This window comes from Chiloscyllium plagiosum, chromosome 3 (genome assembly GCF_004010195.1).
Source record: "Chiloscyllium plagiosum isolate BGI_BamShark_2017 chromosome 3, ASM401019v2, whole genome shotgun sequence".
Lineage (NCBI taxonomy): Eukaryota > Metazoa > Chordata > Chondrichthyes > Orectolobiformes > Hemiscylliidae > Chiloscyllium > Chiloscyllium plagiosum.
The window spans coordinates 95361212-95380040 of NC_057712.1; the positions used below are offsets into that span (position 1 = coordinate 95361212).

At 43.1% G+C, this 18829-nt stretch overlaps 1 long non-coding RNA gene across 3 annotated transcripts in view; it reads right to left on the minus strand.

Annotated features, from left to right (window-relative positions):
- The window catches only part of LOC122548065, a 124693-nt gene that overhangs the window by 19206 nt on the left and 86658 nt on the right, over positions 1–18829 (minus strand). For 2 of the 3 annotated variants that reach the window (XR_006311159.1, XR_006311158.1), the window contains exons 3-4: positions 14471–14581; positions 11357–11503 (exon numbers count right to left, since the gene is read on the minus strand). This is a non-coding gene — a long non-coding RNA (uncharacterized LOC122548065). The remainder of the gene's footprint in view (positions 1–11356; positions 11504–14470; positions 14582–18829) is intronic. The other variant, XR_006311160.1, reaches the window with a different exon arrangement.

Sequence of the window (18829 nt, forward strand, 5' to 3'; positions counted from 1 at the left end):
TGAGGGACAGGATTTACATGCATTTGGAAAGGCAAGGACTGAATAGCGATAGTCAGCGTGGCCTTGTGCGTGGGGAATCATGTATCTCAGACATGATTGAGTTTTTTGAAGAAGTAACAAAGAGGTTTGATAAGGACAGAGCGGTAGATGTGATCTATGTGGACTTCAGGAAGGCGTTCGACAAGGTTTCCCATGGGAGACTGATTAACAAGGTCAGATCTCATGTAATACAGGGAGAACTAGCCATTTGGATAGTGGTGGTGGAAGGTTGTGTTTCAGACTGGAGGCCTGCGACCAGTCGTGTGCCACAAGAATCAGTGCTGGGTCTACTATTTTTCATCATCTTATGTAAATGATTTGAATGTGAACATAGGAGGTATAGTTAGTAAGTTTGTAGATGACACCAAAATTGAAGGTGTAGTGGACAGCAAAGAAGGTTACCTCACAATACAACAGCATCTAGATCAGATGGGGCAATGGGCTGAGAAGTGGCAGATGGAGTTTAATTCAGATAAATGTGAGGTGCTGCATTTTGGAATAGCAAATCTTAGCAGGGCTTATACACTTAATAGTAAGGTCCTAGGGAGTGCTGCTGAACAAAGAGACCTTGGAGTGCAGGTTCATAGCTCCTTGAAAGTAGACTCGCAGGTGGATAGGATAGTGAAGGAGTGTTTCCTTTATCGGTCAGAGTATTGAGTATAGGAGTTGGAAGGTCATATTGTGGCTATTCAGGGCATTGGTGAGGCCACTTTTGGAATATTGTGCGCAATTATGGTCTCCTTCCCATTGGAAGGATGTTGTGAAACTTGAAAGGGTTCAGAAAGGATGTTGCAAGGTTTGGAGGATTTGAGCTATAGGGTGAGGCTGAATACGCTGGGGCTGTTATCCCTGGAGCATCGGAGGCTGAGGGGTGACCTCATACGAGGGGCATGAATACGATAAATGAACAAAGTTTTTTCCCTGAGGTGGAGGAGTCCAGAACTCGAGGGCATAGGTTTAGGGTGAGGGAGAAAGATGTAAAAGAGACCAAAGGGACAATCTTTATTCTTTTATAAGAAGCAAGCGGGTAACTAGAGAAAGGATTGGTCCACTAAAAGATAATGAAGGAAGGCTGTGTGCCGAACCTGAGAGAATTGGTGAGATTCTGAATGATTACTTTGCATCAGTGTTCACTGAGAGGAACATGATGAATCTTGAGATTAGAGATAGAAGTTTGATTAGTCTGGATCACGTTGGCATAAGTATGGAAGATGTGTTGGGTAGGCTAGAGGTTATTAAGGTGGACAAATCCCCAGGACCGGATGGGATCTATCCCAGGTTGCTGAGGGAGGCAAGAGAGGAAATAGCTGGGGCCCTGACAGATATCTTTGTGGCATCCTTAAATACAGGTGAGGACTGAGGACTGGAAGGTTGCTCATGTGGTCTCCCTTTACAAGAAGGGTAGTACGGATACTCCGGATAACTGCAGACCAGTGAGCCTGACATCGGTGGTGGAGAAGTTGCTGGAGAGGGTACTAAGAGATAGGATCTATTTATATTTAGAAAAGAATGGGCTTATCAGTGATAGACAACATGGTTTTGTGCGGGGGAGATTGTGCCTTACCAACTTAATAAAGTTCTTCGAGGAAGTGACCAAGTTGATAGATGAAGGAAGGGCTGTTAATGTCATATACATTGACTTTAGTGTTTGATAAGGGTCCCCATGGTAGACTAATGGAAAAAGTGAAGTCACATGGTGTGCACGGTGTTCTAGCTAGGTGGGCAAAGAACTGGTTGAACAACAGGAGACGGAGAGTAGTAGTTGAAGGGTGTTTCTCAAAATGGAGAAAGGTGACCAGTGATGTTCCACAGGATCAGTGTTGGGGCCACTGTTGTTTTTAATATACATAAATGATCTAGAAGAGGGCACTCTTGGTATGATCAGCAAGTTTTCAGATGATACAAAGATTGATGGAGTAGCAAAAAGCCTAAGGGACTGTCAGAGAATACAGGAGGATATAGATAGACTAGAGAGTTGGGCGGAAAAGTGGCAGATGGATGTCAATCCAGACAAATGTGAGGTGATGCATTTAGGCAAGTCTAATTCAAGAGCAAATTATTCAATGAATGAAAGAGCCTTGGGAAAAGCTGATGGGCAGAGAGGTCTGGGAGTGCAGGTCCATTGTATCCTGCTGCATAGGTGGATAGAGTGGTCAAGAAGGCAGATAGTATGCTTGCCTTCATTGGACGGGGTATTGAGTATAAGAGCTGGGAAGTCATGTTTAAATTGTACAAGACATTGGTTCGGCCGTATTTAGAATACTGTGTACAGTTCTGGTCGCCACATTACCAAAAGGATGTGGACGCTTTGGAGAGGGTGCAGAGAAGGTTTACAAGGATGTTGCCTGGTATGGAGGGTGCTAGCTATGAAGAGAGGTTGAATAGGTTAGGTTTATTTTCACTAGAAAAAAGGAGATTGAGGGGGGACCTGATTGGGGTTTACAACATCATGAAGGATAGACAGGGTGCATAGAGACAAGCTTTTTCCCAGTGTGAAGGATTCAGTAACGAGAGGTCATGCTTTCAAGGTGAGAGGTGGAAAGTTTAAGGGGAATACACACGGTAAGTACTTCACACAGAGGATGGTGGGCATTTGGAACGTGGTGCCAGCAGAGGTGGCAGAGGCAGGCATGGCAGATTCATCTAAGCTGCATCTGGACAGTTGCATGAGTAGGTGGGGAGCAGAGGGATACAAATGCTTAGGAATTGACCGACAGGTTTAGACAGTACATTTGGATCGGCTCAGGCTTGAAAGGCTGAAGAGCCTGTTCCTGGGCTGTAAATTTTCTTTGTTCTTTGTTCTTTTTACGCAGAGGTTGCTACGTATATGAAATGAGCTGCCAGAGGAAGTGGTAGAATCTGGTACAGTTGCAGCAATTAAAAGGCATCTGGATGGGTATATGAATAGGAAGGGTTTAGAGAGATATGGGGCAAGTCATGGAATCATAGAGTCATAGAGATGTACGGCATGGATCAGAACCTTCAGTCCAACCCATCCATGCCGACCAGATATCCCAACCCAATCTAGTCCCACCTGCCAGCACCTGGCCCATATCCCTCCAAACCCTTCCTATTCATATACCCATCCAAATGCCTTTCAATTGCTGCAATTGTACCAGCCGCCACCACTTCCTCTGACAGCTCATTCCATACACATACCACCCTCTGTATGAAAAAGTTGCCCCATAGGTCCCTTTTATATCTTTCTCCTGACCCTAAACCTATGCCCTCTCCTTCTGGACCCCAGGGAAAATACTCTGTCTATTTATCCTATCCATGCCTCTCATAATTTTGTAAACCTCTATAAGGTCACCCCTCAGCCTCCGACGCTCCAGGGAAAACAGCCCCAGCCTGTTCAGCCTCTCCCTATAGCTCAAATCCTCCAACCCTGACAACATTCTTGTAAATCTTTTCTGAACCCTTTCAAGTTTCACAACATCATTCCGATAGGAAGGAGACCAGAATTGCATGCAATATTCCAACAGTGGCCTAACCAATGTCCTGTACAGCCGCAACATGACCTCCCAAATCCTATACTCAATATTCTGACCAATAAAGGAAAGCATACCAAATGCCTTCTTCACTATCCTATCTATCTGCGACTCCACTTTCAAGGAGCTATGAACTTGCACTCCAAGATCTCTTTGTCCAGCAACGCTCCCTAGGACCTTACTATGAAGTGTATATGTCCTGCTAAGATTTGCTTTCCCAATATGCAGCACCTCACATTTATCTGAATTAAACTCCATCTGCCACTTCTCAACCCATTGGCTCATCTGATCAAGATCCTGTTGTAATCTGAGATAACCTTCTTCACTGTCCACTACACCACTAATTTTGGTATCATCTGCAAATTTACTAACTATACCTCTTATGTTTGATCCAAACCATTTATGTAAATGACAAAAAGTAGAGGACCCCGCACCGATCCTTGTGGCATTCCATTGGTCACAGGCCTCCAGTCTGAAAAACAACCCTCCACCACCACCCTTTGTCTTCCACCTTTGAGCTAGTTCTGTATCCTATTGGCTAGTTCTCCCTGTATTCCGTGACATCTAACTTTGCTGACCAGTCTCCCATGGGGAACCTTGTCAAACGCCTTACTGAAGTCCTTACAGATCACATCTACCACTCTGCCCTCATCAATCTTCTTTATTACTTCTTCAAAAAACTCAATCAAGTTTGTGAGACATGGTTTCCCACGCACAAATTCATGTTGACTGTCCCTAATCAGACCTTGCCTTTCCAAATACATGTACATCCTGTCCCGCAGGATTCCCTCCAACAACTTGCCCACCACCAAGGTCAGGCTCAGTGGTCTATAGTTCCCTGGCTTATCCTTACCATCCTTCTTAAACAGTGGCACTACATTTGCCAACCTCCAGTCTTCCAGCACCTTAGCTGTGACTATCGATCATATAAATATCTCAGCAAGAGGTCCAGCAATCACTTCTCTAGTTTCTCACAGAGTTCTAGTGTACACCTGATCAGGTCCTGGGGATTTATCCACCTTTACCCATTTCAAGACATCCAGCACTTCCTCCTCTGTAATATGGACATTTTGCAAGGTGTCACCATCTATTTCCCTACATTCTCTATCTTCCATGCCCATTTCCACAGTAAACACTGATGCAAAATACTTGATTAGTATCTCCCCTATTTTCTGCGGCTCCACACAAAGGCTGCCTTGCTGATCTTTGAGGGGCCCTATTCTCTCCCTAGTTACCCTTTTGTCTTTAATGTATTTGTAAAAACCCTTTGGATTCTCCTTAATTCTATTTGCCAAAGCTATCTTTTGTCCCCTTTTTGCCCTCCTGATTTCCCTCTTAAGTATACTCTTACTTCCTTTATATTCTTCTAAGGATTCACTCAATCTATCCTGTCTATACCTGACATATGCTTCCTTCTTTTTCTTAACTAAACCCTCAATTTCTTTAGTCATCCAGCATTCCCTATACCTGCCAGCCTTCCCTTTCACCCTGACAGGAATATACTTTCTCTGGATTCTTATTATCTCATTTCTGAAGGCTTCCCATTTTCCAAGCGTCCCTTTACCTGCGAAAATCAGCCCCCAATCAGCTTTCGAAAGTTCTTGCCTAATACCATCAAAGTTGGCCCTTCTCCAATTTAGAACTTCAACTTTTAGATCTGGTTTATCCTTTTCCATCACTATTTTAAATCTAATAGAATTATGGTCGCTGGCCCCAAAATGCTCCCCCACTGACACCTCAGTCACCTGCCCTGCCTTATTTCCCAAGAGTAGGTCAAGTTTTGCACCTTCTCTAGTAGGTACGTCCACATACTGTATCAGAAAATTGTCTTGAACACACTTAACAAATTCCTCTCCATCTAAACCCTTAACATTATGGCAATCCCAGTCTATGTTTGGAAAGTTAAAATCCCCTACCATAACCACCCTATTATTCTTGCAGATAGCTGAGATCTCCTTACAAGTTTGTTTATCAATTTCCCTCTGACTATTAGGGAGTCTGTAATACAATTCCAATAAGGTGATCATCCCTTTCTTATTTCTCAGTACCACCCAAATAACCTCCCTGGGTGTATTTCTGGGAATACCCTCCCTCAGTACAGCTATAATGCTATCCCTTATCAAAAATGCCACTCCCCCTCCTCTTTGTCTATTTCTGCAGCATTTGTATCCTGGAATATTAAGCAGCTGCCAGTCCTGCCCATCCCTGAGCCATGTTTCTGTAATTGCTATGATATCCGAGTCCCATGTTCCTAACCATGCCCTGAGTTCATCTGCCTTTTCTGTTAGGCCCCTTGCATTGAAATAGATGCAGTTGAATTGATTAGTCCTACCTTGTCCCTGCCAGCCCTGACTGTTTGACTCACTTCTGTTCTCAACTGTACCAGTCTCAGATTGATCTCTTTCCTTACTATCTCCCTGGGTCCCACCCCACCAACTTACTAGTTTAAATCCTCCCGAGCAGCTCTAGCAAATCTCCCTGCCAATATATTAGTCCCCTTCCAATTTAGGATCAATCCGTCCTTCTGGTACAGGTCACTTCTACCCCAAAAGAGATTCCAATGATCCAAAAATGTGAATCCTTCTCCAATACATCAGCTCCTCAGCCATGCATTCATCTGCTCTATTGCCCTATTCCTGCCCTCACTAGTTCATAGCACCAGGAGTAATCCAGATATTACTAGTCTTGAGGACCTCCTTTTTAAATTCCTGCCTAACTCTCTGTAATCTCCCTTCAGAATCTCAACATTTTCCCTTCCTCGGTCATTGGTTCCAATGTAGACAATGACATCTTGCTGGCCCCTCTCCCCCTTGAGAACATTCTGCACCTTCTCTGAGACATCCTTGATCCTGGCACCAGGGAAGCAACACACCATTCTGCTTTTTCTCTGCTGGCCACAGAAACATCTGTCTGTAACTCGGACTAGAGAGTCCCCTAACACAATTGATCTCTTCGAACCCGACATGATACGAAGATAGGTGGAGTTGTGGACAGTGAGGAGGGCTGTTGTCGGCTGCAGAGGGACTTAGATATGATGCAGAGCTGGGCTGAGGAGTGGCAGATGGAGTTCAACCCTGCCAAGTGTGAGGTTGTCCATTTTGGAAGAACAAATAAGAATGCGGAATACAGGGTTAATGGTAGGGTTCTAAGTCAGGTGGAGGAACAGAGGGATCTTGGGGTCTATGTACATAGATCTTTGAAGGTTGCCACTCAGGTGGATAGAGTTTGTAAGAAGGCCTATGGAGTATTATCGTTCATTAGCAGAGGGATTGAATTCAAGAGTCGTGAAGTGATGTTGCAGCTGTACAGGACTTTGGTTAGGCCACAGTTGGAGTACTGTGTGCAGTTCTGGTCGCCTCACTTTAGGAAAGATGTGGAAGCTTTGGAGAGGGAGCAGAGAAGATTTACCAGGATGTTGCCTGGAATGGAGAATAGGTAGTACGAGGATAGGTTGAGAGTGCTAGGCCTTTTCACGTTGGAACGGCGAAGGATGAGGGGTGACTTGATAGAGGCTTATAAGATGATCAGAGGAATAGATAGAGTAAACAGTCAGAAACTTTTTCCCCGGGTACAACAGAGTGTTACAAGGGGACATAAATATAAGGTGAAGGGTGGAAGGTATAGGGGAGATGTCAGGGGTGGGTTCTTTACCCAGAGAGTGGTGGGGGCATGGAATGCGCTGCCCGTGGGAGTGGTAGAGTCGGAATCATTGGCGACCTTTAAGCGGCATTTGGATAGGTACATGGATGGGTACTTAATCTAGGTTAGAAGTTCGGCACAACATCGTGGGCCGAAGGGCCTGTTCTGTGCTGTATTGTTCTATGTTCTATGTTCTATACCCCTTGTTGCATTAGAGCCAGTCTCAATACCAGAAACTTGGCTGTTCGTGCTATGTTCCATTTTGAATCGATCACCCCCAACATTTTCCAAAACAGCATACTCTGTTTGAAATAGGGAAAGCCACAGAAGACTCCAGCACTAACGGCTTACCTCTTTTACCTTTCCTGGAGTTAACCCCATCTATGTGACTGTATCTGAGACTTTCCCCCCCCTTCCTATAACTGCCATCCTTCACATACTGGCTGGCAAATGGGACTAGATTAGGTTAGGATATCTGATCGGCATGGACGAGTCAGACTGAAGGGTCTGTTTCAATCTGTACATCTCTATGACTCTATGGCTCTATATTATGATACGTCTCTGAAGCAGGTAGGGCTGAACCCAAGCCTCCTGGCTCAGAGGTATAGACGCAACCATTGCACCACAAGAGCCATGCTCCACTCTTTATGCTTTATACTATGTAACTATCTACTGCCTTGAGATAAACTCAGAATGCCCTTTGTAAAAACATAAAGAGTGACTCCCTTAATTAGTCAAAGTGAGATTTTTGCTTGGCAAATGCCAGGTTGACAGCCCAATTCCCCACACTGATATTCCTGTCTTTCCAAATGTGCTGAATAAGGTTCACATCAAGAAAACTTGATGTGGAAGTCAGAGTGACTTCAGTTTGCTACATTGCCTCAAAATAAGGGGAAGCAGATTTCAGACTGAGTTGAGGAAGAACTTCTTCACCAAAAGGCTTGTGTGTCTGTGGAATTCCCTGCCCGGTGACACAGTTGAGGCTACCTCATTGAATGTTTTTAAGGCAAACGTAGACAGATGTTAGAACAGTAAAAGCATTAAGGGTTAAGTTGAGCAGGTGGGTAAGTGGAGCTGAGTTAATGAAGAGATCAGCTATGATCTTACTGAATGACAGAGTGGGCCAGATGGCCTACTCCTGCTCCTACCTCTTACATTCTAAAGGACCTCAATGTTGGACACTGGGCACCAACATCTCAGGACATGCTCCATAGGCACTGCCACAGGACCAGGCTGCATTTCTAAGCTCTTCACTCGTCATATCGTTCATTCATTTTGACCAAACCTGAATGCTCATGGCATTAGTGCCTTGGATTGCCATGCATTTTCGTGCCTTGGCCCTTCAACCAGAGATATAGGGTTCACATTACTTCTGTCCTGTCTTGTTGTTTAACACAGATAGAAAGCCAGGAAGCTTGACACTGCTGTCAGCTGGCCTCAGTCAAGTCAATGTGTCAAGCCTTCAGTCAGGAGTCCCAGCACAGTAAATCAAGGGCAGACACCAGTAATATTTCAAGGGCTTAGGCATGGTCAGTTAGCTGTTCAAAATACTCAAAGGTCAGTAAACTCTCCACATTAGGGGCAAGAAGTTGATTGTCAGGCAGTCCACTACCCATTTTGACTCTTTATGCCCTACTGTGGGCTGCTTTCCTTCTAGTGTGAGTAAGAGGCTGGTGTTAAGGGAGATGAAAGTGAATGGCATAGCTGTTAGGTTTGGTGCAAGTGAGCAGGGAATGCGGAGGGCTAACATTGGGCATTAGGATCGGTGACAGTCAGTGAGGGAAGATGATGCCATCAATAGTGGGAGTGGTAGAGAATAAACCTTGATGACAGATGGGTACAGTAGCTTAGATGGAGTGCATCTGAGTACCAGATGGTGGCACTTATGCTGGCAGGGTAGAGAAAGGCATTGACCATCTTCCTACAAAGCTGAGATTAGCTGCTCTAATTCTGGTGGCAGTCTTGGAAGAGGCTGGCACAGTCTGGTCATGGCCTCCACTGTTGGTCCTGGGGGACAAGGACCTCCTACAGCAGAACCTCCTGGTCCTTGCCCTCAAAACAGAGTGCCAACTTCCCCCACCTGCCATGTGCAAGGCAAATGTCAGAAACTGTGCAGGGCAGCTCCAGACTGACAGAATGTGTCCAGGTACAAAATAACCTTTTAAAGATGGCTTAGGTGAAAGGGATGCTGGTGAATTCCAGGATATGTTTAAGTGGCTGTTCAGTGGGAATGGCTCACAATAAGCTATGGCCAGATTTGGATGTGAGAGATACCACAGGAGCAGGGGAGATAATTGGTGTGTTGTGTTTGGGAAGATACAACAAGGGAACACATGAGACTTCGAGGCTAAAAACCTTCCGAAAAGCTCAACGTAAATTGGAATTAGCCAAGAAAACCTAAGATTCAGCTCATTGTCAACATTCCCCACCACAACATCTGCTCCCTAGCCAAAAGCTCTATCACTCCCTCTATCTGAGGTTAAGACAGACCCTTTGGAGTATTTATGTTTAATTGATCTTGAGAAAAGTTTCTAAGCCCATTTCCACACCATCATTGAACATCCTGACCTACATTTCTGTCACAGCATTGGTTTACCTCCACCCCCACTACCGCCCCCCAACCGCCCTGCCCCAACTCTGCATCAGCTCAACTGCTGTTGAAACCCTCATCCATGTTTTTCTTATCTCCAGAGTAGATTATTCCACTGGTCTCCTTGTCTGCATCCTACCTTCCACCTTCCATGTACTCGAGTTCATCCAAAACTTTGTTCTTGTTTCTTAAGGCATGCAAATTCCCCAGACCACTTACTGCCTGCAAATCTACATTGGTTTCTTGGCTGCCAATGACTTAATTTTAAAAATCCTCATACTGTGGTTCAAATCTCCACACGGTCTCACTGTTTTTCTCTCTCTCTAACCACTACCAACCCTGCGATCTTCCAGGTCCTCCACACTCCACAAGTCTGTTCTTCTAACTTCCTTTGTCCCACCCCATTGATAATCCTGTTTTCAGCAGCCAAGATACTCTGGAATTCTCTGCTTAAACCCTTCCAACTGCCTCCCACTCTTTCCTCTTGTGAAACTCCCTGAAACCTATATCTGCAATCACTTCTCCTAACACCTCTTACTTTGACATGGCATTATTTTTTGTCTGATATGTTCCTATGAACACTTTGGTCTCCAAATCTTTGTTAGAGATACTACATAAGGGCAATCTGTCTCTGTCTGATTTTATTTTTGCTTAAGACAACAGCTGTAAATGAAGGCACGTTTTTGTGAGTTCAATGATGTAGAACTTCAAGTAGACTTGTACAGTCACTGAAACGTGTGTTTCTGGAAACAAGTGAGCAATAATGAAAGTTAGGAAATTTTAAAAAACTCAATTTCCACATCAACTGGTTACAATTTTGTACGATGGTGTATAATATGAACAGTCGGTTTGCTTTTTCTCATGGTGTTGAATGGCAGGAAAATACATGGTCTGAAATCTCTATTTAGTCCCCAGTGGACATGAATCCACAGCCACAACAGAGTTTGAGCTTTCAAAGGTCTAGGTCAAATACATTGAAACTTAAACTATAACTTCAGCAGAGCATTTTTTTAACTTTCAATTTGTGATATAATTAGAACACTGCTGTTGGAAGAATTAGAATCGGGAAGGGAACAAAGGATGCTTTTTCTATTGCGCCTACAAAATTCAAAAACTTCGACAGCAAAAGAACATGAGAAGAATTATCAAGCATAAACAACTAGTTACAAATTGCTGGAAGCATGTTTTGGTTCTGTTGTTCTCTGAGCTAGTGTGGAAATTTTGATCCATTCTGCAGAGCTTACATTGCAGATCTATGAGATACTGGGGGCAGGGTTGGTGGCGAGGTGGAGATTTTGCACAATGAGTTGCGGGGGTGGAGTGGGGGAGAAGGAACAGGAAACAGAAGCATTTTAAATTGGTACTGCTTTCCTCTATGGTCACTGTAAATGGGCCAACTGTACAAGCGAGAGCAGGAAACTCCACAAGCAGCACTAGAACAATCAAAGCATTGATTACGACCAGTAACAATAGTCCTAATGAGCATGAAGCTTTGCCTTTCACACAAAAGGCAGCTTAAGAGAAAAAACATACATTATTTCTTATGATATGACTGTATCCAAAAGAAGATATTATAATGATCATAGCATGCACTTACTCAAATGCAGACAAAGATTGATGGCTGGACATGTGGTCCAAATTGGAATCAGACAACTGCACGCTGTGAGGGGGATACAGGGGAAACCATTATAACTGCAGTTGTTCTCTCCCCCTGCACTTGGAAGGGCTTCTCTCTGTCTGCAGTCTGCAATACAGGTCAAGTGCCTCAGTACTAAAATCTTTTGTGTGATGGCTCAACAGTAGTTTTAAAAATACTGCCAAATTCTTTATCTCTTAAAATCTCAAATTGCATTTGGAGTTATGCTAAAGTGACTGAAAGTAACAAAGACAATGGCCAGATTATTCATTAGGCAGTATATTCTACACAAGTTCTGGCTATTTGCCCCAGTATTAGGCAAACATTTCTTCCACAGATGGCCTTTTAGACAAAATATAATCTGTAATTCTTCCTCAATGGACACAGAAAGAGGCTTAATTTTATTGTGAACATAATTGTTTTCTTTCTAATGGAAAAATGCCTGTGAAACATCAACATATTGCCTAGCACCCATCACTACGATTACAAACAGAATTCAGTGTTAGTACCAATTGTGCAGTTATGTGCCTCCACTGAGACATTTTTATTTCATTAGGGGTGTCAGTTTACAGCTAGTAACAAAGCAGATTGGTTGCTCAGAATGCCTGTTTTGTGCCTTATCACTAAAATCTTTCTTCCATTATCCCAGTCTCTGAATAAAAGTCTTAACTATATTATATTCATGGCTTGTCTTGGTCCTTTATCCAGAGCAACCTGAAATGTGGTTTATTGGAAATCATTACTGAAATTCCAGCACAGCTAAGATTATTGATCTCTGGCCTGTAATGGTTCCCAGACTACTGATGGTGGATGGTGGTTAGGGTTCTGAACGTTGGCAGGGGGTGTGGGGGAAGGGTCGGGAGTGGGGGCAGAGGAAGGCGGAAGGTAAGAAAGAGAGAGGTGGGAGGGGTGCTACTTCAAGGAGACCAGCACGATGTCGGTGACAATTCACTTTTTTCACTTGTTATGAAGCTGTTTTAATATCCTGAAAAGGCACTTAACACTGATCCCTGCATAACATCTGTCAGGGTGCTTCATGTTGGCTGTTTTTCACACTGTGTGGTTGCTGTCAGTTGAGACCTACATGATGACCCTCTGTTTTTTAAGAGACCTCCAAATGTTGCGTGCCAGAGACTGAGTCCATCCCCTTCAACACAGGCACACATACACACACACATATATAAAGCAGCTGTAGTTTTCAGTCCCTGGCTGAACAAACTCTGTGAAATATACAAAGTAGTCAAATAAAATGCAGGGCTATGGGGAGCTAAGATGATAGTGTGCAGCACAAATGACATATGGATTGCTGTCCTTTCTTCTCATTCCTACTTTTTTCACCTCTCACCACATTATTATCTGTTTCATCTAAGGCCATGACACAATTAGACTGGAATTCAAGTAATCAGACACCAGCAAATTAGTTTTTTGCAAGCATTAGGTCAAGTTTGTTTGTGTCTGTTTGGAACAGTTCAATGATATACAGACTAGGCTACAGGAAGTACTGCTTGTTTATGTCGGATGATCAATGAATTCCCCGCAGGTGGGGAAGCTGAAGCTATTTACTTTTGTTTGGGATTAATGTACAACTGTAGATAGGTCTTGTAGCTTTATCATCTCAAAATGTGCCTGAGAGCTTGTATATTAACTATAATTTACCTGCTTAACAGAGTTTATTTCTGTTCACTCAACAAAAATACACTTCCTTAATCTAGCTGAACAGGTACAATACTGAAAATAAGCATAGCATGTAAAGTAAATCTTGACTTTGTGCAACAGTCTAAAATAAATGATACTTATTTGACAATCTGATTTACCCTTTTTCCCTGATTTATATAGCTGTTAATCGTCTGGTACCAGGAATAAGAGATATTGGTTATAGAGGAGGGTAAATAACAATAACTTGTATTTATTGACTTAGAAGCTTTCCAGGTCTAGTGGTGCATAAAATAGACAAAGATCATGGTTATTGTCTGTTACTGCAAAGAGTGTTTTTCCTGGGTTAGGGCACCAGGCTGCTGCTAGCAACTAAATTACTTAAGAAGCTTCCGTCTGCATCAAACCCGCAGTTGATCAAGAGACTCGTAATACCTGCCATATCTCGATAGGAAGGGTTTACAAGTTGAAAAATCAGTCAGTTTGCCACAATATGACATATTTTTATGGTTACTTCAATGTAACAAAATATCACAAGATGCTTCACAGAGGTAGTACAAAACCAAATGTTGCACTTAGCCTCAGAGGAAAACATTAGGAACATTATCAAAGGCTTGGTCAAAGAAAGGAGCAACTAAGAAGAAAGTTACAGAGAGAGTTGGAGAATTTCAGAATTTACGTTTAGGCAGCTGAAGGGCCATCACTTGTAAAATGATCAACATCCGAGGTCAGAAGTGGGTGAGTGCAGATATTTTTGAGGTGGTGCGGCTAATGGCGATCAGAGACATCGGAGGGGCCAGAATATGAAGTATTTTAAAGTGTCAGAGGCAGAGAGATAACCTTATAAAGATGTATAAAATCATGGGGGGGCATATATAAGGAATAGCCATGGTCTTTTTCTCAGGGTGGAGGTGTCCAAAACTAGATGGCATACGTTTAAAGTGAGAGGGGAAAGATTTAAAAGGGACCTGAAGGGTAAATTTTTCACACAGAGGGTGGTGTGTGAGATTGAAATGAGCTGCCAGAGAGAGTGGTAGAGGCAAGTACCGTTACAACAATGAAAAGACATTTGGGCAAGTACATGATTAAGAAACGTTGAGGGGGATATGGGCCAAATGTAGGCAAATAGGACGAGTTCAGTTTAGGATATCTAATCTGCATGGACAAGTTAGACCGAAGGGTCTAGTTCTGTGTTATAAGATTCCTTCAAAACAGAGAGGATTAACAGGGTATTTAAATGTAAGTGCTTAAAATTATGAAGGATATTAATTAAGTAAATAAGAGAAACTACTTCCGTCGGTGGATTGGCCAGTATGACAATTGGTAAAACAATTACAGACTGTATGAGTGCTGGAAGCAGTTTCAATAGTCAAAGTCAGAAGGGAATTAGACAAATGACTGAAAAGCAACATATGCACTTACCTTTGGGTAGGAACCTGGGCATGGCATTAATTAGACAGCTCTTTCCAGGCGTTGCCTTGGGTGGAATAGCCTCTTTCACAGCTGTATAATCCTAGGATTCTTTATTGACTTCTGTGGAAATAAAGATTGCTACCATCACCTGTTTTATACTTTCTTATTAAGTCAAAATCTATTCCAGTGATGTTCAATATTATTGGAGATTACTTAAACAAGGTAAGAATTCAAATCAAAAGCAGAATACTGTGGATGCTGGAAATTTGATAGAAAAGCACAAAGTGTTGGAGAAACTCAACAGGCTTGATCGCATCTGTGGAGGGAGAAACAGTTAACATTTAGACTCCAGTGTGACTTTGAAAAAGTCATACTGGACACAAAACACTAACTGTTTCTCTCTCCACAGATACTGACAAAGCGGTTGGTTTCTCCAGCACATTCTGTTTTTATTAATAATTCAAATTGATTTAATATATTTCACCTTTTATAAAAATAACTGGCATGGAATTATGATCAATCCTGAACTGAGGTACACAGATAACAAAAAACAACCATGGACAACTGAAGAAATAAGGGACAGCAATTCTTGTAGTGTAGTGGAGGGTTCTGAGCCAGGACACCTAGATTGAGGTCCCACTGCTCCAGAATTGTGTAATAACTTATCTGAACAGGCTGATGGGAAAATATCTAAAACAAAAAGAAAAGACTTCAAAAATGCAAATAAAGCGCAGATCCTGCTGAATAGGAAAGATACAAAGAGCAACAACAGGCCAACAAAGCAGCTTATAAGAGCCACGAAAATGAATTATGAAAGGAAACTTGTCAGAAACATGAAGATCAATAAGAAATTTTATAGTTAGATAAAGGGAAAGGGAGTGATCTGGAGCAGTACTGAATGAAGACTGAAAGTGGGGATTTTGTCAGTGACTACAGGGAAATGACAGACATGTTAAATAATTACTTTGCCTCAGTATTTACAGTAGAAGTCAGAAGTCCTGGGCCACACAGTGGTGCAGTGGTTAGCACTGCTGCCTCACAGCACCAGGGTCCCAGGTTTGATTCTAGCCTTGGGCGACTGTCTGTGTGGAGTTTGCACATTCTCCTCGTGTCTGCGTGGGTTTCCTCCAGGTGCTCCGGTTTCCTCCCACAGTCCAAAGATGTGCAGGTCAGCTGAATTGGCCATGCTAAATTGCCCGAAGTGTTAGATACATTAGTCAGAGGGAGATGGGTTTGGGTGGGTTAAGCCTCAGTGGACTGGTAGGGCGGAAGGACCTGTATCCACACAGAATAAGTGAATGATCAAAATTATGGCAGTTGGAGTTCAATGTAAGCAAGTGTGAGGTTATCAATTTTGAACTGAAAAGGATGGATCAGGGTACTTTCTAGATGGTATGAATTTAAATACATTGGATATCCAAAGAGACTTCAGAGTTCAGGTGCATAGTTCATTAAAATGGCACAAGCAGGTGCAGAAAATAATCAAGAAAGCTAATGAAATCCTTGCATTTATATCTAAGAGACTGGGATATAAGGATGCAGAAGTTATGTTGCAGTTAAACAAAACCCTGGTTAGACCCCACTTAGAATGCTGTGAGCAGGCACTGCTCCTCGGGAATGTTTACAATGTAGGTTTACAAGAATGATACATGGACTTCAGGAGTTAAGTTATAAAGAGAAATTATACAAATTAAGCCTGTTTTTCAGAGAATTTAGAAGGTTAGCGGGTGATTTGATTGAAGGCTTCAAGATATTAATAGAGGAGAGAAAGGAAAATTATTTGCACTGGTTGCAAAGTCTAGCAGTAGAGAACGTAATCCGAGAATTAGGACCAGACCAATCAGGAGGCTTGTTGGGAAGCCCTTCTACAGATAGTAGATGTTTGGAACTCTCTTCCACAAATGGCAGTGGATACAGGATCACATATTAATTTTAAATCTGAGAGAGATCATTTTTTGTTAATCTAAGCTTTAAAGGATATGCGCCAAAGGCAGGTATGGAATTTGGCTACAGATCAGCCAGGATCTCACAGAATGCTGGAGTAGGATCGAATGACTGAATGGTCTACTTGTGTTCTTATGTCATTAATATGCGTGTAGCACAATGTGTGTACTCCCAAAGAAATATTGCACCAGAAAATTAGTCCACAATCTAAATTCACAAAAGGGGGTCTTAGAGAGGCTCCAAGTCACCAATTTACATATGTGATTGGCTAAGCTCTTGTTAGTCATACACCCTGCATACGTATACAGGAGCGCTTACCACAATGGTAGCTGGGATACGTTTGCCACCAGAAGAGAATGTGTATGCCTTCCACCATACTGCACTCTCAAGCACCTGTTTAATGTTGTACCAGGTAATGCATATGAATATATTAGTCCGAGCCAAGTTGGAGGTCTGCCCACTCTAACATATAACACTGCCACATGGTGGAGCATTGGACAGCCGAGGGTAGTTCAGGCAGTCAGCACTTGTAGACTGGCCCCATCTTCTCCGGGACACCATGTGTTACCTACCTAATATCAGTAATGCTTAATCTGCCTATATATTATTGCAACCTGTACATTGTTACTAGATTGTAATAAATTGCATCTTGTTAGCATGGTCAATCACCTCTTCTGCTGAGACTTATTCATCCTGAACTGTAAACTAGTAGGAAGCCCCTAGGCTAGCAGGAGAAGAAGGATTGATGACAACACTACACATAGTACAAATGTTTTTGGTACTCAGGCATCACATCATTCTAATATCATTTAACAGGTGTAAGATAGGTACAAAATCTCCAAGTTATAGAGAAGTACTTCTGTATTTCATCAATGTAAATTCACTCCAAAAGCTGGTTAAATCATCATCAAATCTTTGAATCGTCTGACGAAACTTGCAGTGGACAAAAATAAAAAGCAGATTCAAGAGTGGGGTACTGGAAAAGCACAGCAGGTCAGGCAGCATCTGAGGAGCAGGAGAATCGATGTTTTGGGCAAGAGCCCTTCATCAGGAATGAGGCTTGTGAGCCGAGGGGGTGGAGATATAAATGAGAGGGGGTGGGACTGGGGGGGAGATAGCTGAGTGAGATAGGTAGATGGGTTGGGGGTAATGGCGATAGGTCAGAGAGGAGGGTGGAGCAGATAGGTGGGAAGGAAGATTGACAGGTAGGACAGATCATGAGGGCGGTGCCAACTTGGAAAGTTGGAACTGTGACAAGGTGGGGGGAGGGGAAATGAGGAAACTGGTGAAGTCCACATTTATACTTTGTGGTTGCAGGATCCTGAGGTGGAAGGTAAGGCGTTCTTCCTCCAGGCGTCAGGTGGTTAGGGTGTAGTGATGGAGGAGGCCCAGGATCTGCATGTCCTTGGCGGAGTGGGAGGAAGTGTTAAAGTGTTCGGCCAAGGGGCAGTGAGGTTGGTTGGTGCAGATGTGAAACTCCACATGACCTGACCTACTGTTCGTCTTCCTTCCCACCTATCAACTCCACCCTGGTCTCCGACCTTGCACCATTACCCCCACCTCCATCTATCTATCGTATTGTCAGCCACCTTCCCTCGAACCCCACTCCTCCTATTTATCTCACTAGCCCCACACCTCCCCCAGCCCAAACACCTCATTCTTGATGAAGGGCTCATTCCCCGAAATGTCAATTTTCCTGCTCCTCGGATGCTGCCTGACCTGCTATGCTTTTCCAGCACCACGCTCTCGACTCTGGTCTCCAGCATCTGCAGACCTCACTTTCTCGAAAAATGAAAAGCAGTACCTTAGTTATTGCAGCTGCACAAAATTAGTTACATGAAATATTTATGTAATAGCGTCTTACTCAAATAGGCTAATGTGGTGCCACTGTTTAAGAAAGGTGGTAAGGACAAGCCAGGGAACTATAGACCAGTGAGCCTGACGTCGGTGGTGGGCAAGTGGTTGGAGGGAATCCTGAGGGACAGGATGTACATGTATTTGGAAAGGCAAGGATTGATTAGGGATAGTCAACATGGCGTTGTGCGTAAGAAATCATGTCTCACAAACTTGATTGAGTTTTTTTGAAGAAGTAACAAAGAGGATTGATGAGGGCAGAGCGGTAGATATGATCTATATGGACTTCAGTAAGGGGTTCAACAAGATTCCCCATGGGAAACTGGTTAGCAAGGTTAGATCTCACAGAATACAGGGAGAACTAGCCATTTGGATATAGAACTGGCTGAAAGGTAGAAGACAGAGGGTGGTGGTGGATGGTTGTTTGTCAGACTGGAGGTCTGTGACCAGTGGAGTGCCACAAGGATCGGTGCTAGGTCCTCTACTTTTTGTCATTTACATAAATGATTTGGATGCAAGCATAAGAGGTACAGTTAGTAAGTTTGCAAATGACACCAAAATTGGAGGTGT